Source organism: Aphelocoma coerulescens, unplaced genomic scaffold (genome assembly GCF_041296385.1).
Source record: "Aphelocoma coerulescens isolate FSJ_1873_10779 unplaced genomic scaffold, UR_Acoe_1.0 HiC_scaffold_143, whole genome shotgun sequence".
Classification (NCBI taxonomy): domain Eukaryota; kingdom Metazoa; phylum Chordata; class Aves; order Passeriformes; family Corvidae; genus Aphelocoma; species Aphelocoma coerulescens.
In genome coordinates, this window is record NW_027183494.1 from 476,420 (window position 1) to 502,102 (window position 25,683).

The following is a 25,683-nucleotide window of genomic DNA, read 5'->3' on the forward strand; positions in this document are numbered from 1 at the left end:
CCTCCCGGGGGGGCGCGGCCAAACACCGCCTCAACCCCTTTCCCCCCCCTCGGTGGGCGTGGCCTCGCCTCGCCGTGGGCGTATCAGGAGGCGGCGCTTGCCCCGGGTGGGCGTGGCCAAGGGGCGGTGGGCGTGGCCAAGGGCGGGGGGCGTGTCCATTCCCGCCGGGGGGCGGGGCCGGGGCGGGCGGGGCGCGCGGCTCTCGGGTCCTTTGTTTGAGCGAGGCCGGAGCCGCGGAGCCGCCGCAGCGCCGGGGCCGGGCCGGGACCCCCCGGGACCCCCGGGACCCCCCCGCACCCGGCACCAGCCGGGACCCCTCCGGCACCCCGCGGACACAACGGCACCGGCAGCGCCGCAGGTACCGCCAGGGGAGCGGCGGGGACAGCGCGGCCGGGGCGGCCGGGCCGCGGCCTCCTGAGGGAGAGAGAGAGAGAGAGAGAGAGGGGGGGGGGGGGGAGGTGTGAGGGGAGAAGTGAAAGGGGGGGGGGGGTCTGAGGGGGGGAGGGGGTGTCAGCTGAGGGGAATTGGGGGGGGGGGTCCGCGGTGGGGAGGGGGAGACGTGAGGGGTCCTGGGTGGGGGGGGGGGGGTTAAAGCTGAGGGGGGATTTGGAGGGGGGGGGGTTTGGCGTGAGGGGAATGAGGGGGGGGGTTGGGGTGGGGGAGGGGGGTTAGAGGGGGAATGAGGGGGGGGCTGAGGTAAAAGGGGGGGTTTAGGGTGGGGGGGGTCGGGGGTGAGGGGGATTGGGGGGGGTGAGGTCGTGAGGGGGAAACTGAGGTAAAATTGAGGGGTGGGGGGGGAGGGGGGGGTCGTGAGGGCTGAGGGGAGATGGGGGGGGTCTGGGGGTGGGGGAGGGGCAGAGCTGAGGTAAATTGGGGGGGGAGGTCCGGCCTTGTTGGGGTGGGGGGGGGAGGGGGATGTCAGGGGGATTGAGGGGGATTTGGGGAGGGGGGAGGGGTTAAAGCTGAGGGGGATTTTGGGGAGGGGGGGTCTGGGGTAGAGTGAGGGGTTTTGGGGGGGGGGGGGGGACCTGAGGGGGAATTGGGGGGGGTCTGGGGTTGGGGGGAGGGGGGACTGAGGTGAAATTGGGGTGGGGGGGGTCAGAGCTGAGGTGAAATTGGGGTGGGGGTCTCAGGGCTGAGGTGAAATTGGGGGGGGGGTCAGAGCTGAGGTGAAATTGGGGTGGGGGGTCAGAACTGAGGTGAAATTGGGGGGGGGTCAGAGCTGAGGTGAAATTGGGGTGGGGGGGGTCAGAGCTGAGGTGAAATTGGGGTGGGGGGGTCAGGACTGAGGTGAAATTGGGGTGGGGGGGGTCAGAGCTGAGGTGAAATTGGGGTGGGGGGGTCAGGACTGAGGTGAAATTGGGGTGGGGGGGTCAGAACTGAGGTGAAATTGGGGTGGGGGTCTCAGAGCTGAGGTGAAATTGGGGGGGTCTCAGAGCTGAGGTGAAATTGGGGGGGGGTCTGGTGCTGTTGGGGGCGATTTTGGGGTGGGGGGGTTAAAAGTGAGGTGAAGTGGGGGGGGTCTGGGCTGGGGGGGGTGGGGTTTGAGGTGAAATTTGGGGGGTCTGGGGGGGGAAACTGAGGTGAATTTGGGGGGGGGGGGTTCTCACCTGGAGGGGGTCGAGGGGAATTGGGGGGGGGGGGAGGTGATTAAAATTTGGGGGGGGGGGTCAAATTTGAGGTGAAATGGGGGGGTTTTGGGATTGGGGGATAAATTGGGGGGGGTCCATTTTTGGGGTGAAAGCTGAGGTGAATTGGGGGGGGTCTCAGGTGAATTTTGGGGGGGTCAAATTTAAGTTCAAATTGATGTGTTTGAATTTTGGGGGGGGGTCTGCCCTTCCTCCCCCCCCTCCCAAAAGTGATTTGGGGGGGTTCTGATGGCCCTGGGGTGGATTGGGGGGGGGGTCATTTGGGGTGAGGCCAATTGGGGGGTCCTGACCCCTCTGGGGTCAACTGGGGGGGTCCTGACCCCTTTTGGGGTGAACTGGGGGGGTCCTGACCCCTTTTGGGGTAAATTTGGGGGGGTCCTGACCCTTTTGGGGTGAATTGGGGGGGTGCTGATCCTCTTTGGGGTGAATTTGGGGGGGGTCCTGACCCTCGTGGGGTGAATTGGGGGGGTCCTGACTCCTTTGGGGTGAATTTGGGGGGGTGCTGACCCTTTTCAGGTGAATTTGGGGGGGTCCTGACCCCCATGGGGTGAATTGGGGGGGTCCTGATCCCTTTGGGGTGAATTTGGGGGGGTGCTGACCCTCTGGGGTGAATTGGGGGGGGTCCTGACTCCTTTGGGATGAATTAGGGGGGGGTCCTGACCCTTTTCAGGTGAATTTGGGGGGGTCCTGACCCCCATGGGGTGAATTGGGGGGGTCCTGATCCCTTTGGGGTGAATTTGGGGGGGGGGGCCCTGATCCCTTTGGGGTCAATTGGGGGGGGTCCTGACCCTTTGGGGTGAATTGGGGGGGTCCTGACCTTTTTCAGGTGAATTTGGGGGGGTCCTGATCCCTTTGGAGTGAATTGGGGGGGTCTTGATCCCTCTGGGGTGAATTGGGGGGGTCCTGACCCCTATGGGGTGAATTGGGGGGGTTCTAATTCCCTTTAGGGTCAATTGGGGGGGGTCTGATCCCTTTGGGGTGAATTAGGGGGGGTCCTGACCCCCATGGGGTGAATTGGGGGGGTCTAATCCCCTTTGGGGTCAATTGGGGGGGTCCTGACTCCTTTGGGGTGAATTGGGGGGGTGCTGACCCCTTTGGGGTGAATTGGGGGGGTCCTGACCCCCATGGGGTGAATTTGGGGGGGTCCTGACTCCTTTGGGGTGAATTTGGGGGGGTCCTGACCCCCATGGGGTGAAATGGGGGGGTCCTGACCACCGTGGGGTCAACTGGGGGGGTCCTGACCCCTTTAGGGATAATCTGGGGGGGGTCTTGACCCCTTTGGGGTGAACTGGGAGGGTCTTGACCCCTCTGGGGTGAATTTGGGGGGGGTCTGATTCCCTTTGGGGTGAATTGGGGGGGGTCCTGACCCCCATGGGGTGAATTAGAGGGGGTCCTGACCCTTTGGGGTGAATTGTGGGGGGTCCTGACCCTTTTCAGGTGAATTTGGGGGGGGTCCTGACCCCTTTTGGGGTAAATTTGGGGGGTCCTGACCCCCATGGGGTGAATTTGGGGGGGTCCTGACCCCTTTGGGGTGAATTTGTGGGGGGCCCTGATCCCTTTGGGGTGAATTGGGGGGGTCCTGACCCTTTTGGGGTGAATTGGGGGGGTCTTGATCCCTCTGGGGTGAATTGGGGGGGTCTGATCCCCTTTGGGGTCAATTGGGGGGGGTCCTGACCACCGTGGGGTGAATTGGGGGGGTCCTGACCCCTCTGGGGTGAATTTGGGGGGGTCCTGACCCTTTTGGGGTGAATTGGGGGGGTCTTGATCCCTCTGGGGTGAATTTGGGGGGGTCTGATCCCTTTGGGGTGAATGGGGGGGGGTCCTGACCCTTTTGGGGTGAATTGGGGGGAGTCTGATCCCTTTGGGGTGAATTGGGGGGGGTCCTGACCCTTTTGGGGTGAATTGGGGGGGGTCCTGACCCTTTTGGGGGGAATTGGGGGGTCCTGACCCTTTTGGGGTGAATTGGGGGGGGTCTAATCCCCTTTGGGGTGAATTGGGGGGGTCCTGACCCCTTTGGGGTGAATTGGGGGGGCTCAGGGAGGGTTTGGGGGGGGCTCTGGGGAGGGGTTTGGGGGTGTCAGGAAGGAGCTGGGGGGAATTTGGGGGGTCTGGGGGGGCTTTGGGGGGGGGTTTGGGGTGTCAGGAGAGGATTTGGGGGTGTTGAGGTGGTTGGGGGGGCTCAGGGGGGTCTGGGGGGGCTCGGGGGGGGATTTGGGGCTACCGGGGGGGGTTGAGGGGTCGTTAAGGGAGGATTTGGGGTGTCTGAGGGGTTTTGGGGTGTCCAGGGGGGGGGTGTAGCCCCTTCTTTACCCCCCAAAAAATAGCTGGGACCTCCCAAAAAAATCTGGGACCCCCCCAAATGCAGCTGGGACCCCCCAAACAGAGCTGGGACCCCCAAAATGCAGCTGGGACCCCCCAAACAGAGCTGGGACCCCCCCCCAAATGCACCTGGGACCCCCCAAACAGAGCTGGACCCCCCAAAAAATACCTGGGACCCCCAAAATGCACCTGGGACCCCCCAAAAAACACCTGGGACCCCCCCCCAAATGCACCTGGGACCCCCCCAAAATGCACCTGGGACCCCCCCAAAAACACCTGGGACCCCCCCAAATGCACCTGGGACCCCCAAAAAGCACCTGGGACCCCCAAATGCAGCTGGGACCCCCAAACGCACCTGGGACCCCCCAAAATGCACCTGGGACCCCCAAATGCAGCTGGGACCCCCAAAAATGCACCTGGGACCCCCCCCAAAAACACCTGGGACCCCCCAAAAATGCACCTGGGACCCCCCAAAAAGCACCTGAGACCCCCAAAAATGCACCTGGGACCCCCCCAAAACGCACCTGGGACCCCCCAAAAAGCACCTGGGACCCCCCCCCAAAACACCTGGGACCCCCCAAAACACACCTGGGACCCCCCAAAAACGCACCTGGGACCCCCCAAAACGCACCTGGGACCCCCCAAAAATGCACCTGGGACCCCCCAAAAAGCACCTGAGACCCCCAAAAATGCACCTGGGACCCCCCAAAAATGCACCTGGGACCCCCCAAACAGAGCTGGACCCCCCCAAAATGCACCTGGGACCCCCCCAAAATGCACCTGGGACCCCCCAAACAGAGCTGGACCCCCCAAAAAATGCACCTGGGACCCCCAAATGCAGCTGGGCCCCCCCCCAAACACACCTGGGCCCCCCCAAAATGCACCTGGGCCCCCCAAAAATGCACCTGGGACCCCCCAAAAAGCACCTGGGACCCCCCCAAAGCGCACCTGGGACCCCCCAAAAAGCACCTGGGACCCCCCCCCAAAACACCTGGGACCCCCCAAAACATACCTGAGACCCCCAAAAATGCACCTGGGACCCCCCAAAAAGCACCTGGGACCCCCCCAAAATGCACCTGGGACCCCCCAAACAGAGCTGGACCCCCCCAAAATGCACCTGGGACCCCCCTAAAAATGCACCTGAGACCCCCAAAAATGCACTTGGGACCACCAAAACGCACCTGGGACCCCCCAAAATGCACCTGGGCCCCCTTGCCCTCCCCCCCCTCCCCGGGGCGCCCTGGGCTGGGCTGGGCGCGGCCTCCTGATAAGGCGGGTGTGGGAGCACTGGGAGGGCTGTACTGGGAGCACTGGGAGCGCTGGGGGCACTGGGAGCGCTGGGGGCGGGGAGCCCGGAGCAAGGGTGAAGGCTGTGCTGGGAGCACTGGGAGCGCTGGGAGCTGGGTAAGGGCTGTACTGGGAGCACTGGGAGCTGGATAAGGGCTGTACTGGGAGCACTGGGAGCGCTGGGGGCACTGGGAGCGCTGGGGGCGGGGAGCCCGGAGCAAGGGTGAAGGCTGTGCTGGGAGCACTGGGAGCGCTGGGAGCTGGGTAAGGGCTGTGCTGGGAGCACTGGGAGCTGGGTAAGGGCTGTGCTGGGAGCACTGGGAGCTGGGTAAGGGCTGTGCTGGGAGCACTGGGAGCTGGGTAAGGGCTGTACTGGGAGCACTGGGAGCTGGGTAAGGGCTGTGCTGGGAGCACTGGGAGCTGGGTAAGGGCTGCACTGGGAGCACTGGGAGCTGGGTAAGGGCTGTACTGGGAGCACTGGGAGCACTGGGAGCTGGGTAAGGGCTGCACTGGGAGCACTGGGAGCTAGGTAAGGGCTGCACTGGGAGCGCTGGGAGCTGGGTAAGGGCTGTACTGGGAGCACTGGGAGCTGGGTAAGGGCTGCACTGGGAGCACTGGGAGCTGGGTAAGGGCTGTACTGGGAGCACTGGGAGCACTGGGAGCTGGGTAAGGGCTGCACTGGGAGCACTGGGAGGTGGGTGAGGGCTGTACTGGGAGCACTGGGAGGTGGGTAAGGGCTGTACTGGGACCTGTGTAAGGGCTGTAGTGGGAGCACTGGGAGCTGTGTAAGGGCTGTAGTGGGAGCACTGGGAGCTGGATAAGGGCTGTACTGGGAGCACTGGGAGCACTGGGAGCTGGGTAAGGGCTGCACTGGGAGCACTGGGAACTGGGTAAGGGCTGTGCTGGGAGCACTGGGAGCACTGGGAGCTGGGTAAGGGCTGTACTGGGAGCACTGGGAGCACTGGGAACTGGGTAAGGGCTGTGCTGGGAGCACTGGGAGCACTGGGAGCTGGGTAAGGGCTGTACTGGGAGCACTGGGAGCACTGGGAGCTGGGTAAGGGCTGTGCTGGGAGCACTGGGAGCGCTGGGAGTGCTGGGAGCTGGGTAAGGGCTGTACTGGGAGCACTGGGAGCTGGGTAAGGGCTGCACTGGGAGCACTGGGAGTGCTGGGAGCTGGGTAAGGGCTGTGCTGGGAGCACTGGGAGCACTGGGAGCTGTGTAAGGGCTGCACTGGGAGCACTGGGAGCTGGGTAAGGGCTGCACTGGGAGCGCTGGGAGCTGGGTAAGGGCTGTACTGGGAGCACTGGGAGCTGGGTAAGGGCTGCACTGGGAGCACTGGGAGCTGGGTAAGGGCTGTACTGGGAGCACTGGGAGCACTGGGAGCTGGGTAAGGGCTGCACTGGGAGCACTGGGAGGTGGGTGAGGGCTGTACTGGGAGCACTGGGAGGTGGGTAAGGGCTGTACTGGGACCTGTGTAAGGGCTGTAGTGGGAGCACTGGGAGCTGTGTAAGGGCTGTAGTGGGAGCACTGGGAGCTGGATAAGGGCTGTACTGGGAGCACTGGGAGCACTGGGAGCTGGGTAAGGGCTGCACTGGGAGCACTGGGAACTGGGTAAGGGCTGTGCTGGGAGCACTGGGAGCACTGGGAGCTGGGTAAGGGCTGTACTGGGAGCACTGGGAGCACTGGGAACTGGGTAAGGGCTGTGCTGGGAGCACTGGGAGCACTGGGAGCTGGGTAAGGGCTGTACTGGGAGCACTGGGAGCACTGGGAGCTGGGTAAGGGCTGTGCTGGGAGCACTGGGAGCGCTGGGAGTGCTGGGAGCTGGGTAAGGGCTGTACTGGGAGCACTGGGAGCTGGGTAAGGGCTGCACTGGGAGCACTGGGAGTGCTGGGAGCTGGGTAAGGGCTGTGCTGGGAGCACTGGGAGCACTGGGAGCTGTGTAAGGGCTGCACTGGGAGCACTGGGAGCTGGGTAAGGGCTGTAGTGGGAGCACTGGGAGCTGGGTAAGGGCTGTGCTGGGAGCAGTGGGAGCACTGGGAGCTGGGTAAGGGCTGTACTGGGAGCACTGGGAGCTGGGTAAGGGCTGTGCTGGGAGCACTGGGAACTGGGTAAGGGCTGTGCTGGGAGCACTGGGAGCTGGGTAAGGGCTGTGCTGGGAGCACTGGGAGCACTGGGAGCTGGGTAAGGGCTGCACTGGGAGCACTGGGAGCTGGGTAAGGGCTGTGCTGGGAGCACTGGGAGCTGGGTAAGGGCTGTGCTGGGAGCACTGGGAGCACTGGGAGCTGGGTAAGGGCTGCACTGGGAGCACTGGGAGCTGTGTAAGGGCTGTGCTGGTAGCACTGGGAGTGCTGGGAGCTGGGTAAGGGCTGTACTGGGAGCACTGGGAGTACTGGGAGCTGGGTAAGGGCTGTGCTGGGAGCACTGGGAGCTGGGTAAGGGCTGCACTGGGAGCACTGGGAGCTGGGTAAGGGCTGCACTGGGAGCACTGGGAGCTGGGTAAGGGCTGTGCTGGGAGCACTGGGAGCACTGGGAGCACTGGGAGCACTGGGAGCACTGGGAGCACTGGGAGCTGGGTAAGGGCTGTGCTGGGAGCACTGGGAGCACTGGGAGCTGTGTAAGGGCTGCACTGGGAGCACTGGGAGCAAGGGTGAGGGCTGCACTGGGAGCACTGGGAGGTGGGTGAGGGCTGTACTGGGAGCTGTGTAAGGGCTGTAGTGGGAGCACTGGGAGTTGTTTAAGGGCTGTACTGGGAGCACTGGGAGGTGGGTGTGGGCTGTGCTGGGAGCACTGGGAGTGCTGGGGGCACTGGGAGCGCTGGGGGCGGGGAGCCCGGAGCAAGGGTGAAGGCTGTGCTGGGAGCACTGGGAGTGCTGGGAGCTGGGTAAGGGCTGTGCTGGGAGCACTGGGAGCTGGGTAAGGGCTGCACTGGGAGCACTGGGAGCTGTGTAAGGGCTGTGCTGGGAGCACTGGGAGTGCTGGGAGCTGGGTAAGGGCTGTACTGGGAGCACTGGGAGCTGGATAAGGGCTGTACTGGGAGCACTGGGAGCACTGGGAGCTGGGTAAGGGCTGCACTGGGAGCACTGGGAGCACTGGGAGCTGGGTAAGGGCTGTACTGGGAGCACTGGGAGCTGGGTAAGGGCTGTACTGGGAGCTGTGTAAGGGCTGTAGTGGGAGCACTGGGAGTTGTTTAAGGGCTGTACTGGGAGCACTGGGAGCTGGGTAAGGGCTGTGCTGGGAGCACTGGGAGCTGGGTGTGGGCTGTGCTGGGAGCACTGGGAGTGCTGGGGGCACTGGGAACGCTGGGGGCGGGGAGCCCGGAGCAGGGGTGAAGGCTGTGCTGGGAGCACTGGGAGTGCTGGGAGCTGGGTAAGGGCTGTACTGGGAGCACTGGGAGCACTGGGAGCTGGGTAAGGGCTGTACTGGGAGCACTGGGAGCACTGGGAGCACTGGGAGCTGGGTAAGGGCTGTGCTGGGAGCACTGGGAGCACTGGGAGTGCTGGGAGCTGGGTAAGGGCTGTACTGGGAGTGCTGGGAGCACTGGGAGCTGGGTAAGGGTTGTACAGGGAGCACTGGGAGTGCTGGGAGCACTGGGAGCTGTGTAAGGGCTGCACTGGGAGTACTGGGAGTACTGGGAGCTGGGTAAGGGTTGTACTGGGAGCACTGGGAGGTGGGTGAGGGCTGTGCTGGGAGCACTGGGAGTGCTGGGAGCACTGGGAGCACTGGGAGCTGGGTAAGAGCTGTACTGGGAGCACTGGGAGCTGGGTAAGAGCTGCACTGGGAGCACTGGGAACACTGGGAGTGCTGGGTAAGGGCTGTAGTGGGAGCACTGGGAGTTGTTTAAGGGCTGTACTGGGAGCACTGGGAGCTGGGTAAGGGCTGTACTGGGAGCACTGGGAACACTGGGAATGCTGGGTAAGGGCTGTACTGGGAGCACTGGGAGCCTGGTGAGGGCTGTACTGGGAGCACTGGGAGCTGGGCCCAAAGGTGTTTGTGTACTGGGAACGCTGTGTGAATCCATACTGGGAGTACTGGGAATGACAGTTACTGGTGTTACTGGGGGCTGGGAGCGACCGCTACTGGTTGTACTGGGAGCACTGGGAGCTGGGTGTGGTGGGCGCTGGTGGTACTGGAGCGTGGGAGATACTGGGAGCACTGGGGCCTTGGGATGATGGGGAAGGGTCTTACTGGGAGCTACTGGTTATACTGGGAAACGGGAGCCAGAGTGGCAAACTGGTCATGCTGGGAGCTGGGGATGGCAGGTACTGGTCATACTGGGAGTACTGGGAATGGAGGGGGCCATACTGGGAGCTGCTGGGGATACTGGGAGCTGGAAACACAGGCACTGGTCATACTGGGAGCACTGGGGATACTGAGAGCACTGGGAACACAGGCACTGGTCATACTGGGAGCACTGGTCATACTGGGAGCACTGGGAACACCAGCACTGGTCGTACTGGGAGCACTGGGAACACCAGCACTGGTCGTACTGGGAGCACTGGTCATACTGGGAGCACTGGGAACACCAGCACTGGTCATACTGGGAGCACTGGGGATACTGGGAACTGGGAACACCAGCACTGATAGTACTGGGAGCACTGGTCATACTGGGAGCACTGGAAACACCAGCACTGGTCATACTGGGAGCACTGGGGATACTGGGAACTGGGAACACCGGCACTGGTCATACTGGGAGCACTGGGAACACAGGCACTGGTCATACCGGGAGCACTGGGAGCACTGGGAACTGGGAACACCGGCACTGGGGATACTGGGGATACTGGGAACACCGGCACTGGTCATACTGGGAGCACTGGGAACACAGGCACTGGTCATACCGGGAGCACTGGGAGCACTGGGAACTGGGAACACCGGCACTGGGGATACTGGGGATACTGGGAACACCGGCACTGGTCATACTGGGAGCACTGGGGATACTGGGAGCACTGGGAACAGGGAACACCGGCACTGGTCATACTGGGAGCACAGGGAACACCGGCACTGGTCATACTGGGAGCACTGGGGATACTGGGAACTGGGAACACCGGCACTGGTCATACTGGGAGCACTGGGAACACTGGCACTGGTCATACTGGGAGCACTAGGGATACTGGGAGCACTGGGGATACTGGCACTGGTCATACTGGGAGCACTGGGAACACCGGCACTGGTCATACTGGGAGCAGCAGCCCCGGTTCCCACTGGGCCCTACTGGTCCCAGTATGGCGCTGGGAGGGGGGGAGGGGCTTCCCAGTGCTCCCAGTGCTCCCAGTGACGCCGCGTCCCCTCCCCCAGCCCCCGGCCATGGCTGGCGCGTAGCCCCTCCCCCACCGGACCCACCGGACCCTCGGACACGTGAGTGCCCCTCCCCCCGCGGCCCCTCCCCCCACGGCCCCGCCCCCTCCCCCACCCTGTCAGGGTCAGGTGTTGTGGGAGGTGCTGGGGGTGTCACACAGGGGTGAGTGTGAGTGAGAGTGACAGTGTGAGTGTGAGAGTGAGTGTGAGAGTGAGTGTGAGTGTGAGTGTGAGTGAGAGTGTGACTGAGAGTGTGAGTGTGACAGTGTGAGTGAGAGTGACAGTGTGAGAGTGAGTGTGAGAGTGAGTGTGTGAGTGACAGTGTGAGTGAGTGTGTGAGTGTGACAGTGTGAGAGTGAGTGTGAGAGTGAGTGTGAGAGTGAGTGTGAGAGTGAGAGTGACAGTGTGAGAGTGTGAGTGACAGCGTGAGAGTGAGTGTGAGTGTGAGAGTGAGTGTGAGTGTGACAGTGTGACAGTGTGAGAGTGACAGCGTGAGAGTGAGTGTGAGAGTGAGTGTGAGAGTGAGTGTGAGTGTGACTGTGTGACAGTGTGAGAGTGACAGCGTGAGAGTGAGTGTGAGAGTGAGTGTGAGAGTGAGTGTGAGTGTGACTGTGTGACAGTGTGAGAGTGAGTGTGAGAGTGAGTGTGAGAGTGAGTGTGAGAGTGTGAGTGTGACTGTGTGACAGTGTGAGAGTGACAGTGTGAGTGTGACTGTGAGAGTGTGAGTGGGTGTGTGTGAGAGTGAGTGAGAGTGAGGGTGAGTGTGTGTGGGTGTGTGAGAGTGTGAGTGTGAGTGTGACTGTGAGTGTGTGTGTGAGGGTGAGTGTGTGTGTGAGGGTGAGTGTGTGACTGTGAGTGTGTGTGTGTGAGGGTGAGTGTGTGACTGACTGTGACTGAGTGTGAGTGTGACTGTGTGTGTGTGACTGTGAGTGTGACTGGGAGTGTGTGACTGACTGTGAGTGTGTGACTGTGTGCGTGACTGTGTGACTGTGAGAGTGTGAGTGTGACTGTGAGTGTGTGACTGTGTGACTGTGTCAGTGTGTGTGCAAGAGTGACTGAGTGTGAGTGAGAATGTGTCAGTGTGTGACTGTGAGTGTGACTGTGAGTGTGTGACTGTGAGTGTGACTGTGAGTGAGTGTGTGACTGTGTGAGTGTGTCAGTGTGAGTGTGTGCAAGAGTGACTGAGTGTGAGTGAGAATGTGTCAGTGTGTGTGTGACTGTGAGTGTGTGACTGTGACTGTGTGTGAGTGTGACTGAGTGTGAGTGAGTGTGTGACTGTGAGTGAGTGTGTGACTGTGTGTGTGACTGTGACTGTGAGTGTGACTGTGAGTGTGTGACTGAGTGTGACTGTAGGAGTGTGTGTCTGTGAGTGTGTGACTGTGACTGTGTGTGAGTGTGACTGTCAGTGTGTGAGTGTGTGACTGTGAGTGTGAGTGTGTGACTGTGTGTGACTGTAGGAGTGTGTGTGTGAGTGTGAGTGTGTCAGTGTGTAAGTGTCTGTGTGAGTGACAATGTGTCAGTGTGTGTCTATGAGTGTGTGACTGTGACTGTCAGTGTGTGTGTGTGTGACTGTGAGTGTGAGTGTGTGTGACTGTAGGAGTGTGTGACTGTGAGTGTGTAACTGAGTGTGTGTGACTGTGTGACTGTGTGTCAGTGTGTGTGCAAGTGACTGAGAGTGACTGTCAGTGTGTGTGTCTGTGAGTGTGTGACTGTGTGTGTGTGTGTGACTGAGTGTGACTGTGTGTGACTGTGTATGTGTGACTGTGTGTGAGTGTGACTGTGTGTGTGTGACTGTGTGACTGTGAGAGTGTGACTGTGTCTGACTGTAGGAGTGTGTGACTGTGAGTGTGAGTGTGACTGTGAGTGTCAGTGTGTGTGCAAGAGTGTGTGAGTGAGAATGTGTCAGTGACTGAGTGTGACTGTGTGTCAGTGTGTGTGACTGTGTGTCAGTGTGTGTGAATGTGTGTGACTGTCAGTGTGTGTGTGACTGTGACTGTGCGTGTGACTGTGTGTGACTGTCAGTGTGTGTGACTGTGAGTGTGTGACTGTGACTGTCAGTGTGTGACTGTCAGTGTGTGTGTGTGTGTGTGTGAGTGTGTGACTGTGAGTGTGAGTGTGTGTGAGTGTGTGTGACTGTGACTGTCAGTGTGTGTGTGTGACTGTGTGTGTGTGTGACTGTGTGGGTGTGAGTGTGAGTGTGTGTGACTGTGTGTGACTGTGAGTGTGACTGTGTGACTGTCTCAGTGTGAGTGTGTGTGTGACTGTGTGTGAATGTGTCTGTGACCAGGTGTGACAGGGCTGTGACTGTGTGTGTCTCAGGTGTGACAGGGTGTGGCACCTGTGAGCGTGAGTGTGAGTGTGTGTGTCACCAGGTGTGACAGGTGTGTGTGTGTGTGACCAGGTGAGACAGGTGTGTGTGTGTGTCACCAGGTGTGACAGGGCTGTGTGTGTGTGTCACCAGGTGTGACAGGTGTGTGTGTGTGACCAGGTGAGACAGGTGTGTGTGTGTGTCACCAGGTGTGACAGGGCTGTGTGTGTGTGTGTGTCACCAGGTGTGACAGGTGTGTGTGTGTGTGCCACCAGGTGTGTGTGTGTGTGTGACCAGGTGTGACAGGGCTGTGTGTGTGTCACAGGCTGTGACAGGGGCTGCGATACCTGGCCAGGTGTGTGTGTGTGTCACCAGGCGTGTGTGTGTGTGTCACAGGGTACAGCAGGCTGTGCCACCTGCCCAGGTGTGTGTGTGTCACCAGGTGTGACAGGTGTGTGTGTGTGTCACAGGCTGTGACAGGTGGGTGTGCGTGACAGGTGTGACAGGGCGTGCACAGGTGTGTGTGTGTGTGACCAGGTGTGTGTGTCACAGGGTACAACAGGGGTGTGACACCAGGCCAGGTGTGTGTGTGTGTCAGCAGGTGTGACAGGTGTGTGTGTGTGTCACCAGATGTGACAGGTGTGTGTGTGTGTCACCAGGTGTGACAGGGCTGTGTGTGTGTGACCAGGTGTGACAGGTGTGTGTGTGTCAGCAGGTGTGTGTGTGTGCCACCAGGTGTGACAGGTGTGTGTGTGTCAGCAGGTGTGTGTGTGTGCCACCAGGTGTGACAGGTGTGTGTGTGTGCCCAGGTGTGACAGGCGTGTGTGTGTGTGTTACCAGGTGTGACAGGTGTGTGTGTGTGTGACCAGGTGTGACAGGTGTGTGTGTGTGCCCAGGTGTGACAGGTGTGTGTGTGTGTCACCAGGTGTGACAGGACTGTGTGTGTGTGTGCCACCAGGTGTGACAGGTGTGTGTGTGTGCCCAGGTGTGACAGGTGTGTGTGTGTGTGTCACCAGGTGTGACAGGTGTGTGTGTGTGTCACCAGGTGTGACAGGTGTGTGTGTGTGTGTCACCAGGTGTGACAGGGCTGTGTGTGTGTGTGTGCCACCAGGTGTGACAGGTGTGTGTGTGTGTGTCACCAGGTGTGACAGCGCTGTGTGTGTGTCACCAGGTGTGACAGGTGTGTGTGTGTGTGTCACCAGGTGTGACAGGTGTGTGTGTGTGTCACAGGCTGTGACAGGGCTGTGTGTGTGTGACCAGGTGTGACAGGTGTGTGTGTGTGTGTCACCAGGTGTGACAGGTGTGTGTGTGTGTCACAGGCTGTGACAGGGCTGTGTGTGTGTCACCAGGTGTGACAGGACTGTGTGTGTGTGTGTGACCAGGTGTGACAGGGCTGTGTGTGTGTGCCCAGGTGTGACAGGTGTGTGTGTGTGTGCCACCAGGTGTGACAGGTGTGTGTGTGTGTGTCACCAGGTGTGACAGGGCTGTGTGTGTGTGTGTGTCACCAGGTGTGACAGGGCTGTGTGTGTGTCACCAGGTGTGTGTGTGTGTGTGTCACCAGGTGTGACAGGTGTGTGTGTGTGTGTGCCACCAGGTGTGACAGGTGTGTGTGTGTGTCACCAGGTGTGACAGGTGTGTGTGTGTGTGTGCCACCAGGTGTGACAGGGCTGTGTGTGTGTCACAGGCTGTGACAGGGGCTGTGATACCTGGCCAGGTGTGTGTGTGTGTGTGTGTGTGTCACCAGGCGTGTGTGTGTGTCACAGGGTACAGCAGGCTGTGACACCTGCCCAGGTGTGTGTGTGTCACCAGGTGTGACAGGTGTGTGTGTGTCACAGGCTGTGACAGGCGGGTGTGCGTGACCAGGTGTGACAGGGCGTGCACAGGTGTGTGTGTGTGACCAGGTGTGTGTGTGTGTGTGACCAGGTGTGTGTGTCACAGGGTACGACAGGGGTGTGACACCAGGCCAGGTGTGTGTGTGTGTCACCAGGTGTGACAGGTGTGTGTGTGTGCCCAGGTGTGACAGGTGTGTGTGTCAGCAGGTGTGTGTGTGTGCCACCAGGTGTGACAGGTGTGTGTGTGTGCCACCAGGTGTGACAGGGCTGTGTGTGTGTGCCCAGGTGTGACAGGTGTGTGTGTGTGTCACCAGGTGTGACAGGGCTCTGTGTGTGTGCCCAGGTGTGACAGGTGTGTGTGTGTCACCAGGTGTGACAAGTGTGTGTGTGTGTGTCACCAGGTGTGACAGGGCTCTGTGTGTGTGCCCAGGTGTGACAGGTGTGTGTGTGTGTCACCAGGTGTGACAGGTGTGTGTGTGTGTGCCACCAGGTGTGACGGTGTCACGCGCCTGCCCAGGTCTCCGGGTGTGCACAGGCGCAGAGCGACGCACAGCAGTGTCACACCTCTGTCACACCCCCAGGACAGTGTCACACACCTGTCACACACCTGTCACACCCCCATGGGACAGTGTCACCTCCCCAGGACAGTGTCACACACCTGTCACACCCCCACGAGACAGTGTCACCCCCCCCAGGACAGTGTCACACACCTGTCACACCCCCATGGGACAGTGTCACACCCCCCCAGGACAGTGTCACACACCTGTCACACCCACGGGACAGTGTCACACACACACAGAGGACAGTGTCACACACCTGTCAGACACACAAGACAGTGTCACACCCACGGGGCAGTGTCACCCCCCCAGGACAGTGTCACCCGCCTGTCACACCGCCACGGGACAGTGTCACACACAGAGGACAGTGTCACACACCTGTCACACCCACAGGACAGTGTCACACCTACAGGACAGTGTCACGTCCCCAGGACAGTGTCACACACCTGTCACACACCCATGGGACAGTGTCACACAGAGGACAGTGTCACACACCTGTCACACACCTGTCAGACACACAGGACAGTGTCACACCCACGGGGCAGTGTCACTCTCCCAGGACAGTGTCACACACACAGAGGACAGTGTCACCTGCCTGTCACACACAGAGGACAGTGTCACACCCCTGTCAGACACACGGGACAGTGTCACACACACAGGACAGTGTCACACACACAGAGGACAATGTCACCCGCCTCTCACACCCCCACGGGACAGTGTCACACACAGAGGACAGTGTCACACACCTGTCAGACACACGGGACAGTGTCACACACACAGGACAGTGTAGCCCCCCCAGGACAGTGTCACACACCTGTCACACCCCCCCGGGACAGCGTCACCCGCCTGTCACACCCCCACGGGACAGTGTCACACACAGAGGACAGTGTCACACACAGAGGACAGTGTCACACACACAGGATAGTGTCACACACAGAGGACAGTGTCACACACACAGAGAACAATGTCACCCGCCTGTCACACCCCCCCGGGACAGTGTCACACACAGAGGACAGTGTCACCCGCCTGTCACACCCCCCCGGGACAGCGTCACCCGCCTGTCACACCCCAAGCACCCTCTCACCCCCCCTCATGGCCGTTCCCTCCCCCCCCCGCTGTCCCCCCCTCCCACGCGTGTCCCCGTCACGCCGCTGTCCCCGTCACACACCCGCCCCTCCCCCACCCCCGGGGGCGCCTCCTCCGGAACCGGAACCGGAACCGGTGACTCAACAGCCCCTCCCCCACCCCCCCCGCTGCCCCACCCCCACCCCCCGGGGCCACCCCGGGCAGTGTCCCCAGGCCGAGAGGGGACAGCGGCCGGGGGTTGTCACGCGCGGGGGTCACGCGGGGTCACCGGGTGTGTCCCCAGGTGTTCCCTGTCCTCGCGTCACCCCCGGTGTCCCCGTGTCACCCCTGGGGGGGTTGTCCCGGTGTTCGGGTGTCCCTCTCCCCCCCCCCCCCATGTCCCCACGCGTGTCCGTGCCCTCCCCGTGTCCCCACGTCTGTCCCTCTCTCCCTGCCTGTCCCCGCGCGTCCCCAAGTGCCCTCTCCGTGTCCCCCCCGGTGTCCCCCCCGGTGTCCCCCTGTGACCCGTGTGTCCTCCCGCCCAGTGTCCCCCAGTGTCCCCCAGTGTCCCCCGGTGCCCGCCGGTGTCCCCCGGTCTCCCCCCGTGTCCCCCCCATCCCCATGTGACCCCTGTCCTCTCCTGGTGTCCCCCCGTGTCCCCCGGTGTCCCCCCGTGTCCCCCTGTGACCCGTGTCCTCCCCCCCGCGTCCCCCCGTGTTCCCCTGTCCCCCAGTGTCCCCCCGTGTCCTCCCCTGGTGTCCCCCCATGTCCCCCTGTCCCCCGGTGTCGCCCAGTGTCCCCCAGTGTCCCCAAGTGTCCCCCAGTGTCCCCATGTGACCCGTGTCCTCCCTCCAGTGTCCCCCCGTGACCCCCCTGTCCCCCCAGTGTCCCCCAGTGTTCCCCAGTGTCCCCCTGTGACCCGTGTCCTCCCCCAGTGTCCCCCGGTCTCCCCCAGTGTCCCTCGGTGTCCCCCCCGTCCCCCTGTGACCCCCGTGTCTCCCAGTGTCCCCCTGTGACCCGTGTCCTCCCCTGGTGTCCCCCCGTGTCCCCCTGTCCCCCAGTGTCCCCCAGTGTCCCCCAGTGTCCCCCTGTGACCCGTGTCCTCCCCCCGTGTCCCCTGGTGTCCCCCCCCGTCCTCCAGTGTCCCCCGGTCTCCCCCGGTGTCCCCCCGTGTCCCCTGTGACCCGTGTCCTCCCCCCAGTGTCCCCCAGTTTCTCCCCCTGTCCTCCAGTGTCCCCCGGTGTCCCCCTGTGACCCGTGTCCTCCCTCCAGTGTCCCCCTGTGACCCCCCTGTTCCCCCAGTGTCCCCCCGTGTCCCCCTGTGTCCCCATGTGACCCATGTCCTCCCCCCGTGTCCCCCAGTGTCCCCCCGTGACCCCCCAGTGTCCCCCAGTGTCCCCCTGTGACCCGTGTCCTCCCCCCGTGTCCCCCAGTGTCCCCCCGTGACCCCCCAGTGTCCCCCAGTGTCCCCCTGTGACCCGTGTCCTCCCCCAGTGTCCCCTGGTGTCTCTCCCGTCCTCCAGTGTCCCCCGGTCTCCCCCAGTGTCCCCCTGTGACCCCCTGTGACCCGTGTCCTTCCCCCGGTGTCCCCGGGTGTCCCCCGGTCTCCCCCCGTGTCCCCCCATGTCCCCCTGTGACCCGTGTCCTCCCCTGGTGTCCCCCCGTGTCCCCCTGTCCCCCAGTGTCCCCCAGTGTCCCCCAGTGTCCCCCAGTGTCCCCCTGTGACCCGTGTCCTCCCCCCGTGTCCCCTGGTGTCCCCCCCCGTCCTCCAGTGTCCCCCGGTCTCCCCCGGTGTCCCCCCATGTCCCCTGTGACCCGTGTCCTCCCCCCAGTGTCCCCCCGTGTCCCCCCATGTCCCCCCTGTCCCCCGGTGTCCCCCTGTGACCCGTGTCCTCCCCCCAGTGTCCCCCCCTGTCCCCCGGTGTCGCCCAGTGTCCCCCAGTGTCCCCCAGTGTCCCCAAGTGTCCCCCAGTGTCCCCATGTGACCCGTGTCCTCCCCGCGGTGTCCCCCAGTTTCCCCCCCTGTCCCTCAGTGTCCCCCAGTGTCCCCCAGTGTCCCCCTGTGACCCGTGTCCTCCCCCAGTGTCCCCGGGTGTCCCCCAGTGTGCCCCGGTGTCCCCCCCGTCCCCCTGTGACCCCCGTGTCTCCCAGTGTCCCCCTGTGACCCGTGTCCTCCCCCTGGTGTCCCCGGGTGTCCCCCCGGTCTCCCCCTGTGTCCCCCCATGTCCCCATGTGACCCGTGTCCTCCCCTGGTGTCCCCCCGTGTCCCCCCGTGTCCCCCTGTCCCCCAGTGTCCCCCAGTGTCCCCCTGTGACCCGTGTCCTCCCCCCAGTTTCCCCCCCTGTCCCCCAGTGTCCCCCCGTGTCCCCCCGTGTCCCCCTGTGACCCGTGTCCTCCCCTCGTGTCCCCTGGTGTCCCCCCCCGTCCTCCAGTGTCCCCCGGTCTCCCCCGGTGTCCCCCCGTGTCCCCTGTGACCCGTGTCCTCCCCCCAGTGTCCCCCAGTTTCTCCCCCTGTCCTCCAGTGTCCCCCGGTGTCCCCCTGTGACCCGTGTCCTCCCCCCAGTGTCCCCCCGTGTCCCCCCATGTCCCCCCTGTCCCCCCAGTGTCCCTCAGTGTCCCTCCGTGTCCCCCCGTGTCCCCATGTGACCCGTGTCCTCCCCCCAGTGTCCCCCAGTTTCCCCCCCTGTCCCCCAGTGTCCCCCCGTGTCCCCCCGTGTCCCCCTGTGACCTGTGTCCTCCCCCCCGGTGTCCCCCGGGATCCCCCGTGTCCCCCACCCCCGTGTCCCCCCGCGTGTCCCCCGCGTGTCCCCCGCGTGTCCTCCCCCCGTGTCCCCCCCGTGTCCCCCCCATTGTCCCGCCATGTCCCGTGTCCTGTGTCCCCCCCAGTGTCCCCCACCGTGTCCCCCCCATTGTCCCCTCCCCCGGTGTCCCCCAGTGTCCCGGCATCCCCTGTGTCCCCCACCCCCGTGTCCCCCATGTCCCCCCGTGTCCCCCCAATATCCTGGCATCCCCCGTGTCCCCCCCGTGTCCCCCCCCACCAGTGTCCCCCCAATATCCTGGCATCCCCCGTGTCTCCCCCCAGTGCCCCCCCGGTGTCCCCCCATATCCCCCAGTGCCCCCCCCCGTGTCCCCCCCGTGTCCCCCCCGTGTCCCCCCCCCCGTGTCCCCCCAATATCCTGGGATCCCCCCGTGTCCCCCCCGTGTCCCCCCGGTGCCCCCCCCCGTGTCCCCCCAATATCCTGCCATCCCCCATGTCCCCCCAGTGTCCCCCCAATATCCTGGCATCCCCCATGTCTCCCCCCGGTGTCCCCCAGTTCCCCCCCCCGTGTCCCCCCGCCGTGTCCCCCCCCCACCAGTGTCCCCCCAATATCCTGCCATCCCCCGTGTCCCCCCCGTGTCCCCCCCCCACCAGTGTCCCCCCAATATCCTGCCATCCCCCGTGTCGTCGTCACCCCCCCCCGCCCTCCCCCCCACCCTCCCCTCCCTCCGGGATTCCCCCTCCCCCCCCCAGCTCCGTCACGGGCATCCGGCTGACGTCACCGTGGGAGGAGGACCGGGGGGGGGGGGGGGGGAGGGGAGGGGACACCCACGCGGGGCCGGGGTGACTCAGGCGGTGTCACCACGCGGGGACGGGGACGCGGCGCCGGCACTCGCGGGGCCAGCGGCACCCGGGGCACACGCGGGGACGGGTGAGGGAGCCGCGGGCACGGGGACGGCGGGCACGGGGCCACCCCGCGGCGTGGGGAGGTCGCCCCGTGGCGTGGGGGGGTCACCCCGTGGCGTGGGGAGGGCGCGACGGCCGTTGTGGGTGACCGCGGGTCACACGTGGGTGACCGGGTGGGGTCACGTTGGGGGGGGGGGGGGTGGGGAGGGGGTCACGCGTGTTTGGGGTCACACGTGGGTGAGAGCGTGGGGTAGTGTGGCTGTGGGGCAGTGTGGCTGTGGGTCATTTTGGCTGTGGGTCAGTGTGGCCGTGGGGCAGTGTGGCCGTGGGTCATTTTGGCTGTGGGGCAGTGTGGCTGTGGGTCAGTCTGGCCGTGGGGCAGTGTGGCCGTGGGGCAGTGTGGCTGTGGGTCAGTCTGGCTGTGGGTCAGTGTGGCCGTGGGTCATTGGGGACTGTGGGTCACTGGGGACCATGGGGCAGTGTGGCCGTGGGTCATTGTGGCCGTGGGTCAGTGTGGCTGTGGAGCAGTGTGGCTGTGGGTCATTGTGGCCGTGGGTCAGTCTGGCTGTGGGTCAGTGTGGCCGTGGGTCACTGGGGACTGTGGGTCACTCTGGCCATGGGTCACTGTGGGTCATTGTGGCTGTGGGTCACTCTGGCCGTGGGTCAGTGTGGCCGTGGGTCATTGTGGCCGTGGGTCATTGTGGCTGTGGGGCAGTGTGGCTGTGGGTTAGTGTGGCTGTGGGGCAGTGTGGCCGTGGGGCAGTGTGGCTGTGGGTCAGTGTGGCTGTGGGTCAGTGTGGCCACAGGTCACTGGGGACTGTGGGTCACTGGTGACCATGGGTCATTGTGGCTGTGGGTCAGTGTGGCTGTTGGTCAGTGTGGCTGTGGGTCACTGGGGACTGTGGGTCACTGGGGACTGTGGGTCACTCTGGCCATGGGTCACTGTGGGTCATTGTGGCTGTGGGTCACTCTGGCTGTGGGGCAGTGTGGCCACAGGTCATTGTGGCCGTGGGTCACTGGGGACCGTGGGGCAGTGTGGCTGTGGGGCAGTGTGGCCACAGGTCACTGGGGACTGTGGGTCACTGGGGACCGTGGGTCATTGTGGCCGTGGGTCAGTGTGGCTGTGGGTCATTGGGGACCGTGGGGCAGTGTGGCTGTGGGTCATTGGGGACCGTGGGGCAGTGTGGCCGTGGGGCAGTGTGGCCATGGGTCAGTGTGGCTGTGGGTCAGTGTGGCCGTGGGGCAGTGTGGCCGTGGGTCAGTGTGGCTGTGGGTCAGTGTGGCTGTGGGTCACTGGTGACCATGGGTCAGCCTGGCTGTGGGTCATTGTGGCTGTTGGTCATTGTGGCTGTGGGTCAGTGTGGCTGTTGGTCATTGTGGCTGTGGGTCAGTGTGGCTGTGGGTCAGTCTGGCTGTGGGTCAGTGTGGCTGTGGGTCACTGGTTATTGGTCACTGTGGCCGTGGGTCGCTGGATGTTGGTCACTCTGGCTGTTGGTCACTGGGGACTGTCAGTCACTGTGGCTGTGGGTCAGTGTGGCCACAGGTCACTGGGGACCGTGGGTCACTCTGGCCATGGGTCACTGGGGACTGTCAGTCACTGTGGCTGTGGGTCACTGTGGCCACAGGTCACTGGGGAGTGTGGGTCAGTGTGGCTGTGGGTCACTGTGGCTGTGGGTCAGTGTGGCCATAGGTCACTGTGGCTGTGGGTCACTGGGGACTGTGGGTCACTCTGGCTGTGGGTCAGGGATGGATCTGTGGGTCAGTGTGGCTGTGGGTCACTGGTCATTGGTCACTCTGGCTGTTGGTCACTCTGGCTGTGCTCAGCCGTGTTTGGGGTCACACGTGAGTGTCCGGGGGTCACTCTGGCTGTGGCCACGCGTGTCCGGGGGTCTCTCGTGTCCCGCGCGTGTCCCCCAGGGCTCCGGTCCGGTGTCCAGTCCGGTGTCCGGCCGTGTCCGGCCGTGTCCTGTCCGGTGTCCGGCCGTGTCCTGTCCGGTGTCCTGTCTGGTGTCCTGTCCGGTGTCCGGTCCGGTGTCCTGTCCAGTGTCCTGTCCGGTGTCCGGCCGTGTCCGGCCGTGTCCTGTCCAGTGTCCGGTCCGGTGTCCGGCCATGTCCGGCCGTGTCCGGTCCGGTGTCCGGCCGTGTCCTGTCCGGTGTCCTGTCCGGTGTCCTGTCCGGTGTCCGGCCGTGTCCGGTCCGGTGTCCGGTCCGGTGTCCGGCCGTGTCCTGTCCGGTGTCCTGTCCGGTGTCCGGCCGTGTCCGGCCGTGTCCGGCGCTGTCCCCGTCCCCTTCCCGCTCCCCGTGGGTGCCGCGGGGTCCCCTTGGCCACACCCCCCCGACCGTGACGTCACGGGAAGGCCCCGAAATTCCCCCCTCCCCCCCCCGCGGGCGGCCATGACGTCACGGCTGGGGGGGTGGGGCCCCACAAGCGCCTCCTGCCCCCCAAAAGTCCCCAAATTGTCCCCAAATTGTCCCCAAATCGTCCCCAAATCCCCCCCGGCCCCCCCGCGCCTCTCCCCATTCAGCCCCTCAGGGGGCGTGGCCCCGCCTGGCCCCGCCCTCCCCTCTCCTCATTGGCCAGCATCGGCCTGACCCCTCCTCCCATTGGTCGCCCTCAGGCTGAGCCAGAGCCGGAAGGGAGCGATGATTGGCTGCCGGGCGAGAGGCGCGCTGTGATTGGCCGGTTCCTGGAGAGCGTCGCGGGATCGGTGAGAGGGGCGTGGCCTGGGCGGAGGGGGCGGGGTCTGCGTGCGCGTGGGGCTCCGCCCACTTCTGCATCACGTGATCCATGCCGCCTCCTCACGGGGGGGGGGGGTGGGAAGAGCCTCAACTGCCCCGAAACGGCCCCAAAAGTGCCCCGAAACGGCCCCAAAACTGCCCCAAAGGTGCCCCGAAACGACCCCAAAAGTGCTCCCAAAGTGCCCCAAAAGTGCCTCAAAACTGCCCCAAAACGGCCCCAAAGGTGCCCCGAAACGGCCCCAAAAGTGCCCCAAAACTGCCCTGAAACGGCCCCAAAAGTGCTCCCAAAACTGCCCCAAAACTACCCCAAAGGTGCCCCGAAACGGCCCCAAAACTGCTCCCAAAGTGCCCCAAAACGGCCCCAAAACTGCCCCGAAACGGCCCCAAAAGTGCTCCCAAAGTGCCCCAAAAGTGCCCCAAAACGGCCCCGAAACGGCCCCAAAGGTGCCCCAAAGTGCCCCGAAACGGCCCCAAAAGTGCCCCGAACCTGCCCCAAAACTGCTCCCAAAATGCCCTGAAACTGCCCCAAACCTGCCCCAGAACTGATCCCAAAACAGCCCCAAACCTGCTCCAAACCTGCCCCAAAAGTGCCCCAGAACTGTCCCAAAGCTGCCCTAAAAGTGCCCCAAACCTGCCCCAAAACTCCGAGCTCCCAAAATGCTCTGAAAGTGCCCCGAACCTTCCCCAAAAATGCTCAAACCTGCCCCGAACCTGCCCTGAACCTGCCCTAAAACTGCCCCAGAATTGCCCTAAAATTGCCCCAAAACTGCTCCGAAACTGCTCCAAAAGTGCCCTAAAAGTGCCCCAAAGCTGCTCCCGAAATGCCCCGAAACAGCCCCAAACCTGTCCCAGAACTGATCCCAAAACTGCCCCACAACTGTCCCAAAATTGCCCCAGAACTGATCCCAGAACTGCCCTAAAAGTGCCCCAGAACTGCCCCGAACCTGCCCCAAAACTCCAAGCTCCCAAAGTGCTCTAAAAGTGCCCCAAACCTGCCCCAGAACTGATCCCAAACCTGCCCCAAAAGTGCCCTAAAACTGCCCCAAACCTGCCCCGAACCTGCCCCAGAACTGATCCCAAAACTGCCCCAAACCTGTCCTAAAGCTGCCCCAGAGCTGATCCCGAAACTGCCCCGCAACTGCCCCAAAAGTGCCCCAGAACTGATCCCAGAACTGATCCCAGAACTGCCCTAAAAGTGCCCCAAACCTGCCCCAAACCTGCCCTAAAACTGCTCCAAAATTGCTCCAAACCTGCCCCAGAACTGTCCCAAAACTGCCCCAGAACTGTCCCAAAAGTGCCCTAAAAGTGCCCCAAAAGTGCCCTAAAAGTGCCCCAAAGCGGCCCCAAAGCTGCTCCCGAAGTGCCCTAAAAATGCCCCAAACCTGCCCCGAACCTGTCCTGAAACGGCCCCGAAGCTGCTCCCGAAGTGGCCCAGAATTACCCCAAACCTGCCCCAAAAGTGCCCCGAAACAGCCCCAGAACTGCCCCAAAACTCCAAGCTCCCAAAGTGCTCTGAAAGTGCCCCAAACCTGCCCCAGAACTGATCCCAAAACTGCCCCAAACCTGCCCCAGAATTGCCCTAAAATTGCCCCAAAATGGCCCCAAAAGTGCCCCAGAACTGATCCCAGAACTGCCCCAAACCTGCCCCAAAAGTGCCCCAGAACTGATCCCAAACCTGCCCCAAAAGTGCCCCAGAACTGATCCTGAAACTGCCCTAAAAGTGCCCCAAATCTCCTCCAAAACTCCAAGCTCCCAAAGTGCCCCAAACCTGCCCCAAACCTGCCCCGAACCTGCCCCAGAATTGCCCTAAAACTGCCCCAAAACTGCTCCAAAAGTGCCCATCCCTGCCCCCCAAGTGCCCGTCCCTGCCCCCTAAGTGCCCCCCAAGTGCCCGTCCCTGCCCCACAAGTGCCCATCCTTGCCCCTAAGTGCCCATCCCTGCCCCACAAGTGCCCATCCCTGCCCCCTAAGGGCCCATCCCTGCCCCCCAAGTGCCCATCCCTGCCCCCTAAATGCCCGTTCCTGCCCCCCAAGTGCCCGTTCCTGCCCCCCAAGTGCCCATCCCTACCCCGTAAGTGCCCCCCAAGTGCCCGTCCCTGCCCCACAAGTGCCTATCCCTGCCCCCTAAGTGCCCGTCCCTGCCCCACAAGTGCCTATCCCTGCCCCCTAAGTGCCCCTGCTGCCCCCTAAGGGCCCATCCCTATCCCCTAAGTGCCCGTCCCTGCCCCCTAAGTGCCCCCTAAGTGCCCATCCCTACCCCCTAAGTGCCCATCCCTGCCCCACAAGTGCCCATCCCTGCCCCCCAAGTACCCATCCTTGCCCCCAAGTGCCTGTCCCTGCCCCACAAGTGCCCGTCCCTGCCCCACAAGTGCCCATCCCTGCCCCCCAAGTGGCCCTGCTGCCCCCCAAGTGCCCGTCCCTGCTCCACAAGTGCCCATCCCTGTCCCCTAAGTGCCCCCCAAGTGCCCATCCCTGCCCACAAGTGCCCATCCCTGCCCCCTAAGGGCTCATCCCTACCCCCTAAGTGCCCGTCCCTGCCCCCTAAGTGCCCCCTAAGTGCCCGTCCCTGCCCCACAAGTGCCCATCCCTGCCCACAAGTGCCCATCCCTGCCCCCTAAGGGCTCATCCCTACCCCCTAAGTGCCCGTCCCTGCCCCCTAAGTGCCCCCTAAGTGCCCGTCCCTGCCCCACAAGTGCCTATCCCTGCCCACAAGTGCCCATCCCTGCCCCCTAAGGGCTCATCCCTACCCCCTAAGTGCCCGTCCCTGCCCCCTAAGTGCCCCCTAAGTGCCCGTCCCTGCCCCCCAAGTGCCCATCCCTGCCCCCCAAGTACCCATCCTTGCCCCCCAAGTACCCATCCTTGCCCCCAAGTGCCTGTCCCTGCCCCACAAGTGCCCGTCCCTGCCCCACAAGTGCCCATCCCCCCAGGTGTATGCGGCAGTGAGGGAGGGGCCGCCCCCGCCCAGCAGCCG

At 63.5% G+C, this 25,683-nt stretch overlaps 1 long non-coding RNA gene across 1 annotated transcript; it reads left to right on the plus strand.

Annotated features, from left to right (window-relative positions):
- The first annotated feature begins 246 nt into the window (after positions 1-246).
- On the plus strand, positions 247-25,683 carry LOC138100805 (uncharacterized). Its single transcript, XR_011146908.1, has 4 exons — positions 247-358; positions 10,548-10,607; positions 22,592-22,681; positions 25,640-25,683. It is a non-coding gene; the product is annotated as an uncharacterized lncRNA (long non-coding RNA).